Here is a 6,990-nt window from a genome sequence, read left to right on the forward strand (position 1 = left end):
CAAATATAATCAACCATTCAAAGTAAAAATGGTGACAATGTATTAGGTGGTTATTAAGATATCTAGAAGTAAACTGTATGATGACAGTAGCAAAAAGGCAGAGAGTAAAGTAATGGAAGTATATTATATTTATATTCTCATTCTGTATGTAAAATAGGTTATCACTTGGAGTTAGACTGTGATAAGTTAAAGATGCATAATACACACTCTAAAACAACCTAGCAAGTAAGATGGCCAAGAGTTACAGCTAATAAGCTAACTATGGAGGTAAAATGGACTCCAAAAAAAGTATACAATTAATCCATTAGATGACAAAAATAGAAAAGAGGGAAGAGGAATACTGTGCATATTTGATATAACAAATTAATTTTGGAATTTCACAATACTAATTTCTTGCTCTTAATGCACTGACTTATATTTACAAAGATATAATTTTCTCTCTACCTGCTATATTATAATCACTTCAAATGTCACAATCAGTTATATAAACATGTAAATCAACACATTTTCTTATGGACTACATTATATTCTAAATTATATTTGTTTCCAAGCCTAACCCAAGATTCTCTTTTGCATCATTCTCAAACATTCTCAAGCAATTCTCAGATTGTTATCTCTATATATCTCTATATATAAGACAGCTATGTCAATGCCTCGTAAAACAAAGTGGGAGCATATCCTCTAATTTACACCTAGCCTCCACATAATATGGTAGGAACATTCTTCAGTGGCATGAAGAATGCTAACAAATGGTCATTCCCATTTTCTGTTCTATAATTCAGACTGGAGGGGAAAAATCATGAAAGTTAAATGGAGGAAATTTGATTTGACCTTTGTAACTAAACTTTCTGTTAACCAAATCTGAATGTCTTCACTGACTAGTAGGTTACCTATATAGCAGAAACAATTATCATCAGGGATGAGACTAGATGTGCTACTGGTACTTTCCTCTGATGATTGCTCTGTCTTCTGAATCAGCTGAGCTAACTAACTACCTTAGCCTTAAAACTGGGGGTGGACTGGGGGGCACTGAAATTACCTCTCACATATTGATGGACAGAGGATATATCTACTGGGAGGGAGTTCCATTTACCTGGCTTCAGGTTTTATGTAGAAGTTCATCTACTGAAGTAACTAACCTTTCTGACTTCTGCTCCAACCAGGTGAGGAATGATGTACCTGACTGGAAAGTTTGGGGGACTCAACTGGGCCATTCAATATAAGCCATTCCTCTTTCAGTGACAACCTGACCTCAGGAGCCATGCACGGCTCTCTGTGATGGCGTAAGGGACCTGCCATAAGAGTGAGGCTTGTGCTTGTCAGCTGTGCCAGTGGCAAGATGGGTAACTGTGTCTAAATTGGGGGTGCATACCTATTTGGCCACAAATCTTAAGAAATCAAAATTGTTATTTAACTAGGCAAAATTAGTAGACTTATTAATGAACAAATAACAAGTAGTGGAGGTCTATATTATGAAAAGAATAAGTTTCATTTTGGGGTTAAATAAGGTAGAAACAACACTCAGTGAACACATGGAAGCCAGAGACTAAGAGTTTAATTTAAAAGGACAATCTCTGGAGTTCTCTGATTCTAGAAATCAGCTTTCTTTTTAATAAAAGTGATATATTAAGTGATTAGTTTCTTCTCTTGGGAGCCTACATCTGTCTCTATATTGGTTCCAGACTCAGGATGGGGAGAAGGGATCAAGTACTTATTGATCCACTCAGACTCCAACATCTTGGTAAATGGGCAAGCAACCTTGAGAAATAAATAAGAAATGGATGAGGGAGGGGACAAAATAGCATGGGAAACCAGTGTTTTGATCAAGGCTGGGGCTTTACTGTGTTAGGCCATGTGGGTTTTCAAGCCTGAGTGGGGCACAGAGTCAGACAGGTAACTTGAGACTCTTTTGACAGCTTTGGCTGACCTTGCAGGTGTAGCTGAGGCAGGGATTAAGTGTTTTTCAGCATTGTTGGGTGGAATAATATTTGCAGCTTTTATTGTGTCTCTGAGCCAATTCTTCAGACCTGCAGTGTGAAGTCCAAGAGTAGATGTATGGCATGGCCTTAAGACGTGGCTACTAGGTAGGCCTTGTCCACTTCCAAGATGTGTCACCTGCTCTGGGACCCTCAGGTCACTGTTCTTGGTGTGAGCCCCACACAGCAACAGAATGGGGGGGAAAGCTCTTTAGAGAGAGGAAAACTGTGTCTTTTCCACATGGTCCATTCGAGTCAAAGAGTCTTTAGTAGCAGATGAAAATGCACCCCAGAGGGTTCTGTTGCCTACACAAAATAAATGAAGAATGTGAGCAAAACAGAGGAAGTTATGAAGAGTTCTTTGACAATGATTATAACTACCTACGGCACTTGAAAGAATCATCTGGGCCCTATGTGCTTAAATTCAAAATACCTTCAGCGTAACAGGAGAGATGAGAAAGAGGAAACTTTAATAATTCTAGGCCATGGATTTACTTTGCCTTAATCAGAGTTTGCATCAGAATTTAAGGAAGGTATTGAATTGGTAAATAAAACAGCTGCTATTTTGGGTCCTCAACTGGATTTGGATCCTGATGTTGTTGCAGCTCTTGGTGATGATTTTGACTTTGTTATCCGGCATCTATGTGAAAATGATTTTATCCTTCAGGGTGATGAGGAACAAGAGAGGAAGAGGGAATAGATGGAAAGAAATCTAAAGCTGAAAATGGCAGTGAGTGGAAAGATATGGACGGGAAGGAAAGTGATAGGGAGGAATGATGACTATGATTTTTTTTTTTTTTTTTTTTTTTTGCGGTACGCAGGCCTCTCACTGTTGTGGCCTCTCCCGTTGCGGAGCACAGGCTCCGGACGCGCAGGCTGAGCGGCCATGGCTCATGGGTCCAGCCGCTCCGCAGCATGTGGGATCTTCCCGGACCGGGGCACGAACCCGTGTCCCCCACATCGGCAGGCGGCCTCTCAACCACTGCGCCACCAGGGAAGCCCGATGACTATGATTTTTAAAGCCCATTCTCAAATGAAGATGATTCATCTGCCTGTGCAAACCTCATGAAGTCACAGGAAGCCATTTTTTAGGAAGAAGAAATAAAAAGTCACTTCATAGAGAATTCTATTACTTCCTCAGTCGCGAGAAGAAATGAGCAGCTGACCCTACATGAGCAGTTTGAGAAGTTTTACGAGCAATTAAGATGATAACAAGATTGGAGCGCCAGATAATGCCAAATTGGAGGGTTCCATTAATGTATCAATAGATAGCAATCGGTTACATGAAGTTTTAAATGACGAATGCAAAGAGAAGGCAGAGAATTGTATGAAGTTGAATACACTTTAAGACTCTGAGGATGAAGGTCTGCCAGTTAATGATATTGATGAGTCTGAGGAAGAAGAGATGGTTTCTCTAGTTCTAGAAGAAGCAAAAGAGAAGTGGGATTGTGAATTCATTTGTAGCACATGCTCCCATTTATTCAACCATCCTTAGCTTATCAAATATTAACCAAAGCCCAAACAAATCCAAGTATTTAATAGAACAGGAATACCTCTCAATGGCTTACCAAAGAAAGGACTCACAGCAGAACAAGTTAATAAGTGTAGATGATTAATGGCAATGATCTACTTAAGGTATCAACTCAACCACATTCTAAAAATGAAAGCAAAGAAAAGAGCAAGAAAGCAAGTTATAAAAGAAGAGCACAGGGAACAGAGAGCAGAGAAGAAAGCTAACAAATTAGCCTTCAAAGTGAAGAAACGAGAGCAGGAAAATGAGTGCTGCATTTGAAGAATGTTGAGGGTCCGAGTTATAAAAATGGGACATTTAAGAAAAGGCACATCCCCCATTAAGGACTCCTCATTATGTTCAAGCATGAATTACAATCTTCAAATGACAAAACTCTGCAATTTTTATTGATAGGTACTGAAAAAACAAGTGTAGTATTTGAACTAATTTTATAGCTCGATTATAAAATAGTTGTAGAACAAGTTTTCCCTGCTGACCATCATGTACATCCTGTCATAGTTTTATTTTAATTGTAATGTCTATTTACGTTGTTTTGAAGGTTTAATTAAATTTAATGTTATGCTGTAAACTTTACATTATCGCTAAAATAAATAATTTCATGAATGTGAAATGTTTGGATAAATTATTAGAAAATATCTTCATGACTTAAATCCAAAGGCAACAAAGTTCCATAAGGGCCATAATACTAATGGGTGGAGTCTTAGTCTTAAATTCCTAGTGCAGGCCCTCGACGGGCAGGTGTAATTCAGCTGCCCTGATAATTTTCCTTCTTATTCTGCTTTAAACTATACTCAGGGCCAAGGAGAAATCTGTGAAAGGGTTCACTTTAGGAGTCATGCAGCTTTGCCTATGGCCTCAAAACTTACCCTCTCACCACTATAACTCAGACTGTCTTTAATACACAGATTCTGATGGTAGTTTTAGATATGAGACCCAAACTATTATTTCACCAAGGGAAGAGTGATAGATTTTATCAATGAACAACTAAAAATGGAGGGAGCTGTTATAATAAAAATACTATTTCATCTTCTTTTCTTAAGGTAAAGAAACAATCCTGAAAATAAGGCAACAAAGCCTAAGAAAGTGATTTAACAGGGATGTTTCTGGAACATTCTAAATCTAGAAATCAGATATGCTTTAGAAATTAGGAAGAAATGGGGGACTTTCCTGGTGGTCCAGTGGTTGGGAATCCACCTTCCAATTCAGGGGACATGGGTTCGATCCCTGATGGGGAAATGGGATCCCACATGCTGTGGGGCAACTAAGCACGTGCACCACGCCTACTGAGCATGCAAGCCACAACTAGAGAGCCTGTGCTGCAACTGCAGAGCCCATGCACTCTAGAGCCTGCATGCCACAACTAGAGAGAGAAGCCTGTGCACCGCAGCGAAGAGCCTGCATGCCGCAACTGGGACCCAACACAGCCCAAAATGAAATAAATAAATAAATATTAAAAAATATATAAATTAGGAAGAAATGGGAGTGGTTTGAAAAAGATGCCTGAGTCTTATTCGCAGAATTGGAAAATTTTCAGAATAGTAACAACAAAGAAAAACAGTATCATTAAAATAGAACTAGAAGAAAGTCTGAGATCTTAAAGAGGCAGGTGAGACACAGTGAAAAGGGACATGAAATGATTCCTCTTCAGAGGCCAGGCTAGAAAGACATAAAAAAGGTATGCCCTAACGGCAGTTTTTGAAAACCCCCAAAGCAGCTCCAGATTACAAACTAGCTCTGCTAGCCAGCTTCAAAGATGCCCTCAATGTTCCCAGCCTCATAATATTCGCGCTCCTATATAGTTTCCTCCTACTTTGTATCTGGGTTCGTTGGTGTGACCAATGGAATAAGGCAGAAGTGGTAGGTTACTTTCAAGGGTAAGTCATAATAAGATATTGTAACTTTCTTCTTGCTCTCTCCCTTAAATCACGTTCCCTGCTGAAACCAGCTACCATGTTGTGTGAACACTCAGGATGCCCTTTTAGGCCAATATGCAAGGAACCGAAACCTTCTGCCAAAGTCAGTGAGGAACCAAGGGATCCTGCCAAGAACCATGTGAGTAAGCCATCCTGGAAGTGGATCTTCAAGCCCCAGGAAAATGGTCAGATGATTGCAGACACACACACAGAAAAAGACTAAAGAAAATGTCCATCTGTGGGGTGTTGTAACCATGAATGGTTTTTGTTTTCTCTGTAATGTTTATATATTCAAAGTTTTCTAAAACTAGCATTGTTTTAAAATTTAAGATTAGAAGAGGCAATGATACAAGTAATAGGTATGGAGGGGCACGCATGCCAAGAGCGTGGCTTGAACAAAGGCACAGAACCAGACAAGTTAACAGCTGGGTGAGATTGGCGACCCCCCAGGAGAGCCTGAAACTAGGACTCGATGCAACTGATCCAGTACAGAAGTGGAGAGGTGAGACCGAGAAGGGAAGGAAAGCAATACTAATGTGTTCAACAGTAAGATACCAGAGTGGGCAAATGGAACTCAAGTCCATTGGAGACTTCTGGGGGATCCACCCAAAAGAGAAAACAGCTGGGGAATTTAATCACCAACCCTCTTTGTCATTGGTTGATGGCTTTATAGCGATGTACAGCTCTTGCAAACTACCTTATACCTAGACTAAAGGCAATCCTGCAGCCAAGGTGCTCATGGTAAGAAGTGTACAGGAACGCAGAGGATTGGGGAAAGACGGTCACACACACAACGCAGAGTCTGCTAATCTGCCACACGAGCAAAGGATATATGTGGGAGGCACTGGCCAATGACACTGGGAGGATAGACTGCGATTGGCTTGTGGCTTTCTATTCCTAAATAAAGAGTTTGGACTTTATTTTACGAGCACTTAAAGAACTGAAGAGTTGATTTAAAATAATTTTTATTATGCAAAATTTCAAACATATATAAGATTATAAGGAACAGTATAGTGAACCTCCATGTGCCCATCAACTAGTCTGAGTAAGCATCAACTCCAGCCTATCTATCTTCACTTCCATCCATGTTTTCTCACTCCATATGAGTTGAATCAAATCCAAGGATCATATCAATTATTCATAAATACTTCAGTATGTATGCATAAAAGATAAGGGCCTCTTTTCCTTTCTAATACAACCTCAAAACCACTATCAGATCTAAAAATAATAATTCCTTGGGACTTCCCTGGTGGTGGAGTGGTTAAGAATCCGCCTGCCACTGCAGGGCACATGGGTTTGAGCCCTGGTCTGGGAAGATCCCACATGCCTCAGAGCAACTAAGCCCGTGCACCACAACTACTGAGCCTGTGCTCCAGAGCCCAAAAGCCACAATTACTGAGCCCACATGCCACAACTACTGAAGCCCACGCACCTAGAGTCCATGCTCACAAGAGAAGCCACTGCAATGAGAAGCCCGTGCACTGCAACGAAGAGTAGCCCCGGCTTGCCGCAACTAGAGAAAGCCAGTGTGCAGCAACACAGCCATAAATAAATAAATAAATTTATTTTA

General features: G+C 40.2%; 1 pseudogene; it reads left to right on the forward strand.

Annotated features, from left to right (window-relative positions):
* The first annotated feature begins 2,106 nt into the window (after positions 1 to 2,106).
* LOC116753907 lies at positions 2,107 to 3,768 on the forward strand (annotated as a pseudogene).
* The last annotated feature ends 3,222 nt before the right edge of the window (positions 3,769 to 6,990 follow it).

Source organism: Phocoena sinus, chromosome 5 (assembly GCF_008692025.1).
Source record: "Phocoena sinus isolate mPhoSin1 chromosome 5, mPhoSin1.pri, whole genome shotgun sequence".
Taxonomy (NCBI): Eukaryota; Metazoa; Chordata; class Mammalia; order Artiodactyla; family Phocoenidae; genus Phocoena; species Phocoena sinus.